Genomic DNA, 18,270 nt, shown 5'->3' with positions numbered 1-18,270 from the left:
CACATACACTGTGGCTAATAGCCACTGATGGACCTGTGCTCCATATTTTTATCTAAACCCATCTTGAAGGTGGCTATACTTGTGGCCGCCACCACCTCTTGTGGCAGTGAATTCCACATGTTAATCACCCTTTGGGTGAAGAAGTACTTCCTTTTATCCGTCTTAACCTGTCTGCTCAGCAATTTCATCGAATGCCCACGAGTTCTTGTATTGTGAGAAAGGGAGAAAAGTACTTCTTTCTCTACTTTCTCCATCCCATGCATTATCTTGTAAACCTCTATCATGTCACCCCGCAGTCGACGTTTCTCCAAGCTAAAGAGTCCCAAGCGTTTCAACCTTTCTTCATAGGGAAAGTGCTCCAGCCCTTTAATCATTCTGGTTGCCCTTTTCTGCACCTTCTCTAAAGCTATAATATCCTTTTTGAGGTGCGGCGACCAGAACTGCACACAGTACTCCAAATGAGACCGCACCATCGATTTATACAGGGGCATTATGATACTGGCTGATTTGTTTTCAATTCCCTTCCTAATAATTCCCAGCATGGCATTGGCCTTTTTTATTGCAAACGCACACTGTCTTGACACTTTCAGTGAGTTATCTATCATGACCCCAAGATCTCTCTCTTGATCAGTCTCTGCCAGTTCACACCCCATCAACTTGTATTTGTAGCTGGGATTCTTAGCCCCAATGTGCATTACTTTGCACTTGGCCACATTGAACCGCATCTGCCACGTTGACGCCCACTCACCCAGCCTCAACAGATCCCTTTGGAGTTCCTCACAATCCTCTCTGGTTCTCACCACCCTGAACAATTTAGTGTCATCCGCAAACTTGGCCACTTCACTGCTCACTCCCAACTCTAAATCATTTATGAACAAGTTAAAGAGCATGGGACCCAGTACCGAGCCCTGCGGCACCCCACTGAGTTCAAGTGTTCAGATGGAATCCAAGGGTTTCCCCAAATGGAATTACATCAGGTGGGTGTTCAGCATAATAGGCTCTAGTCTAGGTTAGGCTAGGCAAAGAAATGTACTTATTATGTTATTTTTATGCCTCCCAGACCCTCGTGGTATATCTAGTTAAGGCTATTCAGCTATCTCAGTATTAAAATTCAGTTGGTGCATGGCTACTGCATTACAGTTAGCCCAAAAGAACTTAGGTTCAGCTCTTTTAAAATGCAGCAAGGATGCAAATTAAATAAATACAATTTATTGTCATAATTGAGAGAGAGATTCAGAGAGGTGTACCTTTATTTTCACCTTTAAAATGCCAGAACCTCTTACTTGTGGAAAGAGGCATCTATATACTTATCTATCATATTTTATGCCTCCAACTATAGCATTTTGTTAGAGCATGACTTTTCTGAGTGTTTTGTTCAGAAAATCCTTTCTATGTTTCATGTTCTTACCATGGTAGGACTCCAATTCTGCTTGATTTTGTGTTTCAATCCAGTCTCCAGTCCTGGCCAGGCTTGCTACTGGATAACACATTTCCATTTAATTGTTTTAAGTTCATGCCTCTCTGTTATTTCAACCTTCTTTGTCAAGGTGTATTAACCAGAATTTGCCTTCCAGGATTGTTTTGTTATATATGAAGAAAATTGGGATCTGCAATTCAAGTTTAGTGCATGCTCATTATTATATAGTAATTTTAAGAATTACTGGTATGTCTGCTAAGAATTGTTTGTTTAAGGATTAACTATTATTTGCTTTTAGGATTTTTGTTGTTAAAGTTTGTTGAAACCCACTCTCACACCTACGTGAGACCCACAGAACAAATTTCGGATGAGCTGACATGGAGGAAGATGGGGTTCAGTGGGACTTGAACACCCCACTGATGTCCAGTGGTTTACATTCTCTAATCCAGTTCTCTAATCATTTTGGGTCTGATCCCTCGCATACATGTATGTTAAAGCTGGCATTGTTCTATTGAGGTCTCAGTTTTGTTTTGTGTTTGTTTTTGAAGTTTTTCATCCCTTTTTGTGATCATTTTCATAATCCAGGGGTAACTTCAACTCTGGTAATCTCTTTTTGGAGCTCCCAAATTTTATGCACAATTTTATGTTTCTTTTTAGATTCATATCTGTTGCAACAAAATAAAAAGCCTCTCATGAACCACTAGGTGCTCATTTTCTATATGGATATGCACTAGCCTGAATCATGAGAAGTGATGCATAGGGTTATATAGTGAATTTGTGTTTTGTATAATGTATGGTGTATGAAATCTGTCCTTTAACATTGGAAGGGTAGAGACCTTGTCAAACTGAACACCATGTGAGAAGGAGGAAGTCTCCTGTCCAAAGCAAGTATGGTAATTTAGCTAATATGTGTGAAACCCTATCTCAACAGGGTTGGACTCAAGTTATGGCACTTTGTGAACAGCCAAGGAAAGCTTTAAAGAAAAAAGGCACCTATTATTGCTGTTTTATTTGTTTGTTTCTCCAAGTATGTTTTCTAGGCTCTTCCATATCTACTTAGAGGTCCTGAAATTTGCCTGGTCATGCCTCATTGATGTTGGAAGGAAGGCCTCCCTGAGAACCCCATCCAAATTGAGTTGTGGAGAAAACTTATTTCCAGGGAAATTCCTCTGCCTAGCAAAAGGCTGGTTGCCCCAGCTGATCATAACAGCAGCCCACTGCCACTTCCAAGTTGTGCTTCCAAGAAAAGGAATTCCTTTTGGCTGCAACAGAAACAGATTTCCCTGTGAAAAGATTGTCATGCATAGAGTACGTAAACTCTCCATGAACTCAAGAAAGAAGACCTTTTGTTAGACTAAGGGAGGAGGGGAACAAAGAATTAGTCAGGAAATGGTTTTTGTATTGTAATAATGTGGCCAGGTGTGGACTGCCCACGGCTGCCAATGTTTCCAAGAATGTCTGAATGTGTGTATCTTAATCACCTAGGATACAACAAGGTGTCTGCCATAAAGGCAAATGAGTTGATTCAGTTTATAGCATGTCACTTGCATATGTCCCTTATGTGTTTTAGAAAATGAGATGAGTTCTTGTATTCTTGCATCATAACTAGTAATGTTTTATTGATAAAGAAATAAGTTCTCTAGGATCCTTCCAAGATCTATAGTCACAAATTTAGACTGGACATGTGTAATTATTCAATTCATATACCATGAATGGATTATTTTATATTTTTTTAACTCAGGCATAGCCTATTTTTGGTAGTTGACATTCCTAAACCTTTCCCTTTGTCCCAACTGTGTCACAACCCTGGTTGTTTGAAGTCTGATCAGCAGTGCACCATGAAATGTGGCACACACCCTCCAAGGACTGGATAGTGCCAAAGAGGAGGAATTGATACCAGAGTGCTACCAAATAAAGAGGGTAGCCTTAAAAGACATGGGGGGCCCTCTCAAGCTAGTCTGTGTGCCCAGAAAGGCCCCATGATGGAGACCAGGAAAACTCCATATTGGAAGGCTGGGCTGCATAGCCAAGGCATGCCTCTGAGTGACCTTCCACACACACACCTTCTCTAGATGGAAAATACTGGGATGTGCCAGTGTGAATGGATAATCCCATCACTGTCTCTCTCCTCCCGTGACCCATCTAAACCCCATCTCTGTCAATATACTATTTAATTACACCATTGTAGTGTTATTTCAGTCTTTCTTGGGAATGTTGAAAACCAAATTGTCACCTAGCTGCCCTTCTTGAGTGGGCAAACAGAATTGATTTGTTTAATGATGATGATGGACAGTCTCCTTCAGATTTTAAAATAATAAAAAAAACCTTTCAGAAGACTGAAAGGGGGGAATGAAGAGGGATCCCTGAATAATTAATGAATAACCCTGTAATAATAAAAATAAATGAAAATATGGTTTTTGTGCCTTCAGAAAAGAATGTCTGATGCAACTTTTAAAAGTAACTGTTAGAGGCCACAGCCCAAATGGGTGTGAGTCACAAATGTGTATTGATAACAGACAGGCCCCTCAGAAGGAGCATCTTGCTGAAAGCTGATAGCAGACTCATAGCGGAAAAATACAGGAAGGTGGGGTATTTGAATAGATAAGGGGGAGGGTTGTCTGCTTGTTTTGAGTTGTGAATAAAAACGGTCAGAAGGCTGATGATTGTAACTTAGTCATTTTGGGCTTATGCCGACTTCTACTTTGATGTCAAAGTAAAATACCTAGTTTCAAACCAAGCAATGTGTGGGGCTTCGTTATTTTCCTGCTACATTTTGATGACATCACTTCTGGGTGACGTGATTTCATCATACGCACGCATTGCACATGCGAATGTCCCCTACCAGGGATGAAGAGGACTTGGCAACCCTACCTTTCAAGAACAACTGCTGCAAGAGCTATGGCTGACCCAAGGCCATTCCAGTAGCTGCAAGTGGAGGAGTTGGGAATCAAACCTGGTTTAAAGTCTAAAAATCACTCCATTCTACTAAAGGTTGGCTCAGAAATAGGAAGGCTACAGAATTCTCCAGAAAACACTGAATGACCTTCAATTTTAATAACATAGGGCAGGTGCTAAGTGGAGATACAAAATGGCTGCTTCCACATAAGAATTTTTCCCCACATGTAACACAGGAAGCTCTGGAATTAAAGAGGAAATGGCCACATGATACCAGTCATGACTAGTCATGACTCATGGTATTGTTGGGACTTCCCCTTTAATTTAGAGGAAAATGACCTGTGAGGTGATTGCAAGTGGATTAGAGTTGACAGGCCTGTACCCAGAAATTGCAGCAACTTCTGGGCTGGAGCCTGGTAGGGAGAAGCATATTAGGCCACCCTGATGCCTCCATTGTTTCACACAGGGCTTTTTAATAGAAAAATCCCAGCAGGAACTTATTTGCATATTAGGCTGCACCCCTTGACACCAAGCCAGCCAGAACTGCATTCCTTTGTGTTCCTGCTAAAAAAAAGCCCTGGTGAATACTGTTACTAGGGTATCCAATCCCCAGTTGGGGGCAGGGGATTCCCCAGTTTGGAGGCCCTCCTCCCACTTCAAGGTCATCAGAAAGTGGGGGGAGGAAAATGTCATCTGGGCACTCTTATTATACCCTATGGAGACCAGTTCCCATAGGGTATAATGGAGAATTGATCTGTGGGTATCTGGGGCCCAGGGAGGGGGCTGTTTTTTGAGGTAGAGGCACCAAATTCTCAGTATAGCTTCTGGTACCTCTCCTCAAAACATCCTCCCCCCAAATTTCAAAAAGATTGGACCAGGGGATCCACTTCTATGAACTCCAAAAGAAGGTGTCCCTATGCTCCATTATTTCCAATGGAGGAAGGCATTTAAAAAGCACACAGTCCCTTTAAATGTGATGGCCAGAACTCCCTTTGGAGTTCACTTGTGCTTGTCACACCCTTGCTCCTGGTTCCATCCCCAAAGTCCTTGTCAGTTCCTATTTTGCCTTCTCTGATATAATAGAAGACAATGAACAGTTCAGCCTTAATGGTATCAACTAATGGAAGAGAAGAACAGTCATATTCAAGGCCAGTTTAAGGAATGCTTATGGTATAACTGAACTAGATGTTTTAATTACATTGGATTATTCATGTGTACTAAATCTGCAGAAGGTCAGTTCCATTTAGTACAAAGAGGAACACTTCATGTGCAAAGTCAAGATGCTATTTTGTGTGCTCTGACCTGGATAGTTCAGGCAAACCCATTCTCAGAACCTCAGCAATGTCGATTCTGGCAAGAATTTGGATGGCAAACCTCCTTGGAATACCAGCAGTTGGGAGGCAGGGACAGGATTTATTTAGCTATCCCCCATGCCCCCAGTAGGGGGTCAGTCACCAGAGGTTGCCATGATTTCCAGGTGCACGCACGCACGCACACACACACACAAACACATACAAATTAAAAAATATCAGAAAAAATGTTATTTTGTGCACAGCTACAGTGATGTAATTAAGTTTCTTGAGCTGGAGTGAAATGTAACAGCAGGGATGCTTTCGCTTAGGATGATGTTGGGCAAAGGCACCCAATGGATTTAGAAACTGTAATATATGGGGAGTTTTTTAAAAAACGAGCTCCTGGCACTCATGTTCATAAATAATTACATGTATCTGATTGTCAAGTTGAAATGTAGCTATTACAAAGTAGATAGTGAACTAACATAGTTAGAAATATTAGCTATTTAGACATAAAACTTGAGAGCGTACATTAATGCCTCAAACTACAGGCACAACAAATCAATGCTATGTATGAGACCTTTTTTCTAAAATGTCCTTTGCTAATATATTAGAATAGCCCTCTTTTAAAAAACAGTTCTGATGATCTGCTTTCCAATACACGTAAGGATATCAAAATCTGAAACTAAACAGGCAGAACCAGTTGATGACATTGGAACAGTATATCAAAGAATGTGTCTTGGAAATGCCTGGCCAATAAATCTGCTTGACAATTTAATTGGTATAATTGATAAAATCCATGTAGTTTACTAGGGAGGAAATTAAATTATCCTATACAAATCAGATTGGGATTTAGATTAGAATTTTCTGGGTCAATTTAGTTTCATGCAAATTGTGTTACTGGTAAGACCCTTTGATTTAGAATACATTTGGGAATGTTTCTCATCAGAAGTATATTTGTTTCATTTATAATGTCATAAAACTTCCAAACCTGTTTATTGGCAGGGATTTCTAATGCCAAGAGAATACAAACACTTGTAATCATAAAATGCAAAAATAGTGCTCTATATAGGAAAAATTTTAATTACACTGGTAACTAATTATTTTGTTCTACAATATATACGTTATTTGTTCTCACTGTAATCCTGTGAGTTAGATCACCTCTGTTTCCATGATACAAACAAAAACCCAGAGGCCATTCAGTAAATCAAAAGAAGTAAATTTATGCACACTTTATTGGGAGTAAGTTCTATGGTTTTGGATCCTATGCAGTAGTGCCATAAACGCCAATTGCTCACCCACTATAGTCTTCTGTGCCTCCTGAAGTCAAGTCCACATGGGTCACTGTAGTCAAGGTGAGGATGGGGAATTGTCAAGAAGCGTCTTTAACTAGTGGAACAGAAGCTAAGATCCAATTAGATTTTTCAGCAGGCCTGGAGGAAAATGTCCTGACCCTTAAATAGAGGCTTGTGTGGAAAAGCAGCCTAGCCTGATTTCATCAGATTTTGGAAGCTTGGAAACCAAGTAGGATCAGCCATGGTTAATATTTGGATTGAAGACCACCAAGGAAGACTAGGGCTCCTATACAGAGAAAGACAATGTCAAACCATCTCTGCTCATCTCTTGTCTTGGAAACCCCATGATGGGGTCATCATAAGTCACTCCAGACTTGACAGCTCACTTTGTCTTACTTAAAGTGTGGAAATGGGCAACTAAAGCTTTTCATTGTAAGTAACATTATCTGATAAATACAATCCCATTAGGTCTTTGTTAAAAGAATAGAATATTTTTTTCTACAGGCACTTGGCAACCCTAGACCCAGCCCACTGAATTCAGTGGGACTTACTTCTGAGTAAACATGCATAGGATTTAGTTGCATGGTTAAGCAGCATTTGAAAATCAGATTCAAAGCCAACACACATTCTTCTGCACTAATTATGGTGTATAAAAAGTTCAAAATTGATCTCTTCCTCTAGATTGTCTAATGTCAAATGTCTAATGTCAAATCATGAATTACCAGAAGCATTGTGAAATAATAAGAATAATAATTTTTTATTTATATCCCGCCCTCCCCGCCAAAGCAGGCTCAGGGCGGCTTACAAGACATGACACATATATCATGATATAACAATAAAATACAATTAATACAATAAAATACAGTTAAATACAGATTTGTAGATTTAAGTTAAATAAATAATTTAAAACCGATATAAATTAATGGTGCTACAGTTTCAGTACATATATAAAGATGGCCGGGTATCATTGCCAAGATTCCACCTTAGAAGGCAAGTTGGAAGAGGGCGGTTTTACAAGCCCTACGGAACTGATTAAGATCCCGCAGGGCCCGCACCTCCTCTGGCAGCTGGTTCCACCATTGGGGAGCCATTATCGAAAAGGCCTGCTCCCTTGTTGTTTTTAGCTTGACCTCCCTTGGCCCAGGGATTTTCAGAAGGTTTTGCAAACTAGATCTCAGTGCTCTCTGGGGAACATATGGAGAGAGATGGTCCCTTAGGTAGGCATATAGGGCTTTAAAGGTAAATCCAGTGTTTAGGTTTCCTAGAATGCCTCTGGGGCATATTTGTGGCAACCTTTTGCATTATTTTAAATACTTTCTAATGAACAAGGTTTTAACAGCCCAATCCAGACATAAGTGGTGGCCGGCCGTGGCGTAGCTGCCGCACTTCTAGTAGACTTCCTGAGGACTTTGGCATGCTGGAGCGTGGGGAGGGGAGAGGTGTGGCTTGCCATGAGGGAGATGGTCGCCATGGCAATGCCACTGGCGTAGGCACGCAAGGGAGGCGGAGGCAGCTGGAGGGGAGGGCGAGTCCACCCCCCCATTGGCCAGTCCTGGCGCATGTGCCACGGCTCATGAGAGCAGGGATGGGGAGAGGCGGCCCCAGAGAGGCTGATAGCCATCCCCAACCTGCCCCCAAACAGAGAATAGGGCCAATGATGGGCAGACCATCAAATGCAAAGGAGAGACGTCCCACCAACCTGGGGAGGGAACAGAAGCGAGGCTGGGCATGAGCACACGAGAAGCCTGGCTTGGTGGTGAGGCGGAGGTGGGGGCAAGACAGGCCCGCATGGAACCACGGAGAAGCTGTCAATCCCCTCACACTTTCCCACTGCCAATGGCAGGCAGACAAGCAGAAAGTACCAAGTGCAGGAGTTTGCGGTCATAGACCGGCTGGAATATGTGTCTGGGAGTGAGCAGCCCAGCAGCAGACACCCCCCCACCCAGAGACACCTCCACACACGTGGAAGCCTCTGTGTTAGAGTCCCACCTGCAAAACAGAGACAGAGATCAAGAGCACCTGCAGGGGCAGCGGCTGGGAGAGCAGGCTGCATTTCAGCCGGGCGCTCTCTTAAAAGGACAGTCTCTGACTTACCTCCCTGCAACGGGGCAGCTGCCACACACACACACACCGTGCCCTGCCAGGCATTGGGAATGCAGCAGAGGGCAGACCAAGGGAAGGGAGCAGGTGGCAGCACAGGGGAGCGGGGTCAGCAAATGCCCCCTGCCGGAGCCCACTGCCTGGTTCAAGTGCCAGAGACACTCGCACACCAAGCGGTCAAGAGCGAGGGGAGGGGGAGGCTGAGGAGGGGGGGACAGTGGAACTTACCCAGCCATGGTGACAGTCCTTGCATGCAGAGCCTCTGGGAGTCTGGAACCTGTGGAGACCTGGAAACAAGAGCAGTTAGCCCCTCACAAGTCAAAGACACTGTCAAAGCAACCACACAGTGCAAAACCCGTCACCAACGTGTCTGCCTGTCCCTCACTCTAAGTCTGTATGGCCAGGAGCTCGTCGGCAGAGCTTCCCGCCACACGCTCCTCTTCCTAACAACTGAGTTGTGAGAGGCCAGAGTGGAAGTATTTCTAGGAAGGGAGATACTGCGATTGGGTGCTGGGGAGGGGGCTCGTCAGCCTGAAGCACAAGGAGATTGGCGAGGCAATCATGCTGCTCCCTAAGGGGTTTGTGAGCTTCCGCAGTGGCAGAGGTGACCTTTGTTTTCGGTTTCAACGAGTGGCTATGGGACACGCTGCTATTTTTGTCGGCGTAACATTGCGCCTCTTGGGGGGGCATGTAATGGGCCAAACTGCTCAGGAAGCTGCCTAAGCCTGGCCATGCCCCCAACTCCACCCCCTCCTCTGCCTAAACGCCGTGCTTTGCCTCACTTCCGCCCATGCTCAGGCGCAGCCCTCAGGTGCCGCTGCCCTCGGGCAGAACAGTGCTTGGGTGGCTCCCCCGCCCACGTAACTCCCCTCCGCTGTGGCAGTGCCGGTCGGTGTAAACCCTTCCTGCACCCACGTAGCGGTTCGTCTGCTCCCAAAAGACTTTCCGCCCCCCTTCTCTAGATTGTGCTGTAAATAGTGGTTCTGGCCCAGTAGTGAAAATACTATCGGTAGCACACAGGATTCCGGGTGTGCCACATGTCAGATAGGGGATATGAGTGGGGTTCAGATAAGTAGAGCTGGGAAGAAATGTGCAAGAGAAGCAGAACCGGATCTACTGAGGGAGAACAAAATTAAAAAATGACACCCCCTTATGGGCCATTCTATCTTACGGTTCCATAGAATACAATGGACTCCACATCCAATTTGGTGCTCCCCCTCTGTTGGCGTCCGGGGCAAGCACCCCCCTCTGCCCCCCCCCCCCCCGCAGATCAAGCCCTGAAGAAAAGCTGCTATTGGTGCACTGCACCTCCTACTTAACTGATATTTTTGAAGGGACAAAGCAGACCTCGAGGCTACAACTGGCCAATTGCAGTAACAAAAGTGCCTGGATGACAAACACATTCAAGTTTAATGAAAGAAGCATTTTGTTTCTTAGCCTCTTAGAAGTGCTTTCAATTGGCTGTTAGGGAAAAAGCAGTTTATTTTAGTATAGAGTAATGATGCAGTAGCTATTTTAGTACTACTACTGGAATGCAGCAAATATTGGAACACATTTGCAAATGCATACTGTCTCTTTGTTTTGATGTTAGATGTTTGGGTAACAGGAGGATGGAGGATCTGTGGTGCAACCACCTATGTTATATATATATATTTTATACATGAATTATGTCAGGGGTGGCCAACGGAAACTCTCCAGATGTTTTTTGCCTACAACTCCCACCAGCCCCAGCCAGCATGGCCAATGGGGGTTGTAGGCAAAAAACATCTGGAGAGCTACCATTGGCCACCACTGTATTATGTAATGGAACAGTTTGCTCCTCCCCTAACATCTATGTGATTTAGGTGGGTCCTATTGGGTAGAACACTTGTTTCAGTTTCCTGTTTTGTATGTTAGCTGAAGTTGTTGGTTGTTGGAATTGTCTCCTTGCAAATAAATGGCTGATGTTTTAAGCCAACTTGACTTTGCTAAATGGACCTGAGAATGGGTGCCTGAGTGAGTACTAACCTGGGAACCCGCAGCCAAAGGGGACATTACACCCTATCTTTATAGACTTTGTTTCATTGGTCTTATGCTTTAGTAGACAACTTTGGCAGGTGTCTTTTAAAGAATGCTCTTTCCAGATATTGAGACACACAGTAGTTCTTCAGATAGTTCAAAGTGGTTTGAGAGAAGTTTTACTTCCCATGGTGCACTGCATACATGTCATTCTTTTGCTGCACTGATGCCTCTGATCAAATAGTTTTTAAGGTTTTTGAAACACTAGAGTTGCCAGCCTCCAGGTTTGCCCACTTTTACAACTGATCTCCAGCTGACAGAGATCAGCTCCCCTGGAGAAAATGCTTTGAAGGGTGGACTCTATGGCATTGTACCGTACCGAGACCTTCCCGTCCCCAAACCCCAGTGTCTCCTGGCTCCACCCCCAAAGTCTCCAGGTATTTTCCAACACAGACCTGGCAACCCTATACCAATCTGCAAACTTAACTGCTGAAACTGTAAGCAACAGTTGTTTTCAGAAGAAAAAAAATCCCTATCAATTATTTGTAGTCCATATAACCATTAAGCTATCATGTTATAACTGTGGCAGTTTTCACAAGAGATGGTAAGGAAATTTGGGAGGTTTATGGTACATCACTTACTACCTAGGCATAATGGGAGGAACATGTGCCCACTAACTAATGTGTGTGTTAAGGGCCATCAAGTCACTTCTGACTTACGGCAGCCCTATGAACTAATGTCCTCCAGAACATCCTGTTGTTAATAGCCTTCCTCAGGTCTTGCAAACTGAGGACTGTGGTTTCCTTTATGGAGTCAATTCATCTCATGTTAGGTCTTCTTCTTTTCTTGTTGCCTTCAACTTGAATATGTCCAAATGTATGCAGTTATTCATCACCAATAAATAGTTCATACATTTGCATGTATTCAGTTTATTTTGAGGCCACATGCATTCCCCTACTGCATGCACAGAGTTGGCAAGATTTCCAAAAGATCAGAATTTTACCTTACAGATTTGTTGCCAGGGTCAGAGATTACATGTCAAACCCTTCTCCTGCCAGAGGCCATTCTGCACTTCCTTAGAATCACTCAACCTGAGGGAAGAGAAATTCTGAAAGCAAAAGCTTGGCAGACAGAGCTCCCAACTGCCTCCCTAACATTACAATCCATACAGAAACTGCTGGGTGTTCCATACAGGGCTGGCTCTAGACTGTCTGGCACTCTAGGCAAGGCTCCCCGCACTGATAACATCACTGAGTCAAATGGGAGGCACCCAATTTGATGCCCTCGGAAGGCTGGCACCCTAAGCAATTGCCTAGTTTGCCTAGTGGCAGGGCCGGCCCTGGTTCCATTTGTGCATCAGACTGACTGGACAGCTTTGACTAGGTTCCTTTCCATTTAAAAAGCCCTGTAGAAATAATAAAAGCATAACCTGTGGTAAACCACTGCAGCAATTGGCTAACATCTCAAACAAAAGCATGGCAGATGGCAATAAAATAGACCCCCTCCTTTTAAAATTGCAAACTTAAAGGTCAATAAAATTTAATACTAACTAGCTGCAGAGTGGTAAAGCTGCAGTACTGCAGTCAAACTCTCTGCTCACGACCTGAGTTCGATCTCGGCAGAAACTGGGTTGACTCAGCTTTCTATCCTTCTGAGGTCAGTAAAATGAGTACCCAGCTTGCTGGGTAGAAAGTGTAAATGACTGGGGAAGGCAATAGCAAACCACCGTGTAAAAAGTCTGCCATGAAAACGTCATGATGCAATGTCACCCCAGAGTCGGAAACGACTGGTGCTTGCACAGGAGACCACCTTTATCTTTTTTTTTTTTAGCTGCTTTTAAAGAAGAAAATAATGATAGTAAAATATTTCTGTACAACTAGTGCTCTCTCTCTCTCTCTGTACACTTTGGAGATGCCTTGCATCAAACCTTGAACATTTAAATATAAAGTATGTGGCCTTGTATTGAGATATATTTATCCATAATGAAACAGAAATAAATTGTAGCTTCTCTATAGAGACAGCAGATAAACTTCATTGTGCACAGTGGAATTTTCCCTTTCAACACATTTCTCTGTTTGTTAGAAGGGGGAATCAGAATGATCAGAGACTCCTGTACTTGGCACTTACACAACTCTGCATTCCTGCTGTGCAATAATATTGTAATAAAAATGTTTGGTCAGTCATTGTTATGCTGGTGCTGTTTAGCAGCTTGCTTCCACTATTGCATTACAAAAATTACATATTTCATATAATCAGGTCTGTCTCTTACTTAATCATCCTACACTACATATAAATCTTTAAAATGGACAGGTCCATAAATCACATGCATTTTCATTTGGATCTTATTCTAAGCCAGGCAGATTCTTATTTAAATTGCCCCATGAATAAATTTAATAAACCTTACTCACTTACATCATCTCAAATTTTAAATCTTGTTCTGACTGAGGTCATAAGTGAAATCAGTATTGAGGGCAAAACTAGCAGCCATAACAAATTATGTTAAAGAGTTCAAATAACATTAAAAAAGAGGAAGAATTGAATTACCTTATTCAGGCATGTTATGCTGAATCAAGCAAATATGGGGCTTAACCAGAGATCCTGAACATACGTGTACTAAATTTATCACATTCCTAACTTTAATTATGGAATTGAGCCTGCCTACCATACTATGATAGATATGTTACAGTGAATGAACGAAATTGAATGAATGCAATAGCAAACCATATAAATACTGGAGAACCCATCTGGATGAATTTTGAGAGTGCCTAAAAATAGCAATACCTTTTCTTATTGTCCAGGCATAAGAAGGTGAATGGTGACAATAAATATGGTTGTACCTTATATTTCCAGGGAAACATTTTGGGGGGCAAGGTGATATCCAGGAAGACACCCCTGTACTTATTCCCAAGCCATGCACCCCTGGAATGTGATATTGCAATGTAACCCTAGAATATTAATATGACACAGCAATGCCCATTTGAATTGGAATGGTCTTTCTTGCACATAAGGGAGACAAATCCAATTCCTTCTTGGCCCAAGGCAGGCCGAAATGTGGTTCTGGTTCACAAGCCAGACAAACATGATGGCCAGCTGAAAGGTTAAGAAGCGTCCATCTTTCTGCTCCTGGAAACGAAGAATTCCAGGCCCAGAGAGGGACAAATGTGGGCAGAGCTGTAAAAAGTTCCTTCACGCTTTTGGCAACCTTTTAAGTTCTGTTATCAAAGCATAAAGAAATAAGTGGACCAGGGACCCCGCAACACAAATAAATGGCTTGTATATAAATATGTTCTGGTATTCTTCAGGGCAAGACAGCAGAAACACAAAGGTTAAAGGTTAAGTGCTCATCTTGTTGTGAATGTGTGGTATAACTGCAAACTAATCTCACAATTTTGACTTTTAACAAAGTTTCTGTTTTTCTTTAACTAATTGCTAAGGCCATCAAAGTCAACCAGTCTCCTGAATACCTGATGGATGTCTATCCATGTTTGACACTAAGGGAGAAATCTATCACTTTTTGGAAGCTTCAAAGGAGTCAGTTTGGGAAAACAGGGCCATAAAAAGTCATTTGGCCAGTGTAATTAAAATTCCTATGTTGGGATATGGATCTATGATATGAATGATCTCTGATTGGATATTCCACATATGACACTCTGATTTTCCATTGGTGTGACACTCTGCCCCCTTATTGGGTAATTGAATCGCTTGATGTGACGTAATTTACCCTAGAAAACAGGCCACCCCACCTGTCAGGTTAGGAGCAGGGTCGAGAGAAAAGAGAAGGAAAGCCATCCCTCCTACCCTCACCCCCCCTTCTTCTCAAGAGAAATCTCCCTCCAGAGGCTTTGCATTTCCTTTCACTGAGCCTACCTGCAAGATCTAGGTATTGTATCACCTTCCTATTGGCGGTGTGTGTGCAGAGGGTAAAATAGAGAACTGTACAAGAGTAAACTCTGGGAAGAAGGTGAGCCACACACCAGCACCTAGTATAAAAGTAGTGTATTTACAAGCTATATACAGTACAACTAGTGCGGTGACAAACATAAATCTGAGTGACAAAGTGCTCCGCCAGGATCCAACTCTCGAGTGAGAGAACTACAGACTGGCACTGCAGTCCTTATATATACAAACCAGCCAATCATGGCAGTCCATACAGTTGCTGACCTCAGCAGGTACTTTCCCCTGGTTACAGTCCAGCCAGAACCGGCTTGCTGACAAGGTTGATCTGACCTCACCTGTCAGATAGATCCACCTGCTTCTTCTTGCTCCTGTCATGCTGTGGAAGGAGGACTCAATACACCGACACTTCCTCCATCCTACTTATTCAGCTAACCTCTTGTATTCCTCTTGTATGCTTGAAATTGTTTGATTGGGATGTAACCATTTGAACCCTATACCTATAATAAAATCCATTATTAACTAAAGGATTTTCAGTGGTCTATCTCTGTTGACATAGACAAAGTTCCTGTTCACCTCACCTCTCATAGGCCTACCATTTTGAGCTAAGAAATATTAATATTCCCCAAGAAAAAGTTAGTTGAGGTGTAACAAAGGGGAATTTTGAAGGTTCTTCCCTCAAAGTATTAGGAAAGGATTCAGCCAGTAATGCTAAGCATTTTAAAACATATGCATGGAGAAACTCTGTATTTTGTATTCAGGATCAGCTGCCTTGAGCCATTTAATTTCTTCAGTTGGTGATCTAGCTCTTAGAAGTGCTGCCATCTAGAAGCATCATGTATTCTTTGTTACTCACATTCTTTAAAGCACTATCTGGTAGGATTTGTTGGTTTCAGCTACCAAGAGAAACAGCCCTATATATCATGATCTGTGTTGTGTCCACAGTGTAGCGTGCAGTCAGTGAGAAGGTTTGCACTACAACCTGACTGAAGAAGTCACATCTATGAATGAAAACAGGTTTAAAGATTTTAATGAATTCTGGAAATATGTGGATTCTTTTTCTGATTCTCTGGCTCTAGCAAAGGCAAGCCAATTCTGAATACTGAGACATATGTGTCAAATGTCCAAAATAGAATTGGGCAGTGGGGAAAGACCTGTCTTCACAGAACATGCTTCCGCATGTGGGCCTTCACAACAGGAAAGGAATAGCCTGCCTGTAGAGGTCAGGAAGGCTCCCACACTTCCATCATTCTGCTAAACGTGTAAAACAGAAATGCTCAAGGAGATTAGAATTGATTAGAATGGAACAGTCCAAGAGGACTCCTTTATGATGGAATAGGACTATAGTCTCTGGCAACAATTATTGCAGATATCACCTTGCTTTTTCCTGCACTGTCCTATACTTTGCAATCCACTTTCTGTGCTTATAGGACACCTTGACTTAGACAGTTTATTGTTCAGTTTGTTCACTAATTCTGTAATTCTGGTCCTATTTTATTGTTCATTGCTTGTTTTATACTGTCTGACTGCATTGCTTTATCTTGTAATTATCCTGCAATCCACAGGTGTGAAAAATGCCTGTAGATTTGGGGCAGAGGGGGATTGTTGTCAAGCGCATTCTGGAGTTGGAGTTCGAAGGGGGATATGAAAGGCACTAGCAACAGGAGCATAATGTCACTTCTGGGGTTTCCACACCACTCCAGGTATCGACAGAAACTCTGTGGTTAATACAAAGAGTTTACAACAAGTCTAGGGTTGCCAAGTCCTCTTCAAGCCCTGGCGGGGAACATTCGTGCATGCGCAACGGGCACGCAATGAAATGGTGTCACCCGAAAGTTATGCCATCAAAATGGTGGCATGCATGCGGGCTGCTCTAGGCATTTCCGGAAAAACTCTATGGTTTCCCCGAATGCTCTAGCTATTTGGAAGGTTAAAACTCTATGGTACCTATTGTACCATAGAGTTTTCACTCCCAAATGGTCAGAGCATCTGGGAAAACCATAGAGTTTTCTTGGAAATGCCTAGAGTGGCCCTGCTTGGGTGCTGCCATCTTGATTATGTCACTTCTGGGTGACGTCATCACACCAGCAATGTAGGGGGAGGTTCCCCCCGCTGGTCCAATGTGGGCCAGCGGGTTGGGAACTTTTCAGGTGAGGGATTCCCCACCTGGACTAGGGGCTTGGCAGCCCTAAGCAAGTCCTTGAGCTGACTAACATCACTTCCAAACTTTCTCTGGAACAGACATTATGCTGGCAAAATGTTGACTATTTTTAAAATGTTAGTTTTATTTTACCTGCTGCAGGAGTGGCAGCAGAAAATAGGAGCTAGGGACACGTCCCACCCCAGCAATAAAATAACAGCCCTTGAGCAGAGTCCTAGGAAGGTGGAGTCTGATGAGGGGAGGGAGATCAGTTGTGGAAGTGATGCCATAAAATCTACCTTCTGAAGCTTCCATTTTCTCCAGGGGGAATTGATCTCTGTAGTCTGACAATCAGTTGTCATTCTTGGAGAACTCTAGGCCCCACCTGGAGGTTGGCAGCCCTAGTAATCTGCCTTGAGTCACAGTGAGAAAAATGAGCTTTAAATAAAGTAAATATTTTTTTTAAAGATTCAGCCCTCTGCCCGTGACAAGTAATATAAAGTGGTGATGGGAAGAATGCTTGAGTCTTGTCAAGAAGACCACAGGAGGGTTTGAGGCCTGAGTCTGCTTAGTAGGGATGGGCATGAACTGAGAAATGAACTACGGTTCTAGCATGAACGAAGGTGGTTCGTGGTTCATTTTGAACTGGTTTGTTCGTTCATGTTGTTACAGAACCCCAAAATTAACCACCTTTTCGCCATGAAAGTTTGTTTGGTTCATTAGTGCAGTTCATTCCCCAGACAGCCTGGAGCCAATTCAACCAGTTCCTAGGCAGCACTGGGGTGGACTTATGGAGGGCCCTAGAAATACCCATAGGAGTTGTCCATGCCAACTACAAAGCTCCCATTCGGCTTTATGGGAGCAGATCGCATATATGCCACACCTTGAGTCAGCTGCTTTCACTTTAGTTAGTAGTTGTGAGAGAGACTAGTCTAGAATTGTTTGCTGTGAGGCTGAATTTAGAGGAGGCTTGAGGGACACCATTTCACCCCCACCCCAACACAATGGGACAATTTTTAAATCAACTTTCTGCCTGCACTTTTGACCTTAGACTCTTCTCCGTCCCCCCCCAAAAGCCAATCTACACACAACCTGAAGGGAGGTGGAAGGGCATCCCAGGGAAGTCCTCTGCAAGTTGGATGCCTCTAGCTTGCCCGGGAACAGCTCGACATGATCCTAGAACACTTTCCTGGGGCATCTGCTGTGGGGGGCTATAACTCAGCCCCCTTAAATCCAATT

This window comes from Heteronotia binoei, chromosome 10 (assembly GCF_032191835.1).
Source record: "Heteronotia binoei isolate CCM8104 ecotype False Entrance Well chromosome 10, APGP_CSIRO_Hbin_v1, whole genome shotgun sequence".
In the NCBI taxonomy this organism is placed as follows: Eukaryota; Metazoa; Chordata; class Lepidosauria; order Squamata; family Gekkonidae; genus Heteronotia; species Heteronotia binoei.
The sequence above is the reverse complement of the archived record's forward strand: the minus strand, read 5'-3'. Positions refer to the sequence as shown.